We start from the raw sequence: 934 nt of genomic DNA on the forward strand, positions 1-934 counted from the left end.
ATCCATCATCCATCAACCATCCATCATCCATCAACCATCCATCATCCATCAACCATCCATCATCCATCCATCCATCAACCATCCATCCATCCATCCATCCATCCATCCATCCATCCATCCATCCATCATCCATCAACCATCCATCATCCATCAACCATCCATCAACCATCCATCCATCATCCATCCATCCATCATCCATCCATCCATCCATCCATCCATCCATCCATCCATCATCCATCCATCCATACATCCATCCATCCATCCATCCATCCATCAATNAACCATCATCCATCCATCCAACCATCATCCATCCATCCATCCATCCAACCATCATCCATCCATCCATCCAACCATCATCCATCCATCCAACCATCATCCATCCATCCATTCATCCAACCATCATCCATCCATCCATCCAACCATCATCCATCCATCCATCCATCATCCATTCATCCATCCATCATCCATTCATCCAACCATCATCCATCCATCCATCCATCCATCCAACCATCATCCATCCATCCAACCATCATCCATCCATCCATTCATCCAACCATCATCCATCCATCCATCCAACCATCATCCATCCATCCAACCATCATCCATCCATCCATCCATCCATCATCCATTCATCCATCCATCATCCATTCATCCAACCATCATCCATCCATCCATCCATCATCCAACCATCATCCATCCATCCATCATCCATCCATCATCCATCCATCCAACCATCATCCATCATCCATCCATCCATCATCCATCCATCATCCATCCATCCATCATCCATCCATCATCCATCCATCCATCCATCCATCATCCATTCATCCATCCATCATTCATCCATCCATCATCCATCCATCCATCCATCATCCATCCATCCATTATCCATCCATCCACCATCCATCCATCCATCCATTATCCATCCATCCAT

The sequence above is a fragment of the Poecilia latipinna genome, unplaced genomic scaffold (genome assembly GCF_001443285.1).
Source record: "Poecilia latipinna isolate Pla-1442-1.1 unplaced genomic scaffold, P_latipinna-1.0 Scaffold913, whole genome shotgun sequence".
Classification (NCBI taxonomy): Eukaryota; Metazoa; Chordata; class Actinopteri; order Cyprinodontiformes; family Poeciliidae; genus Poecilia; species Poecilia latipinna.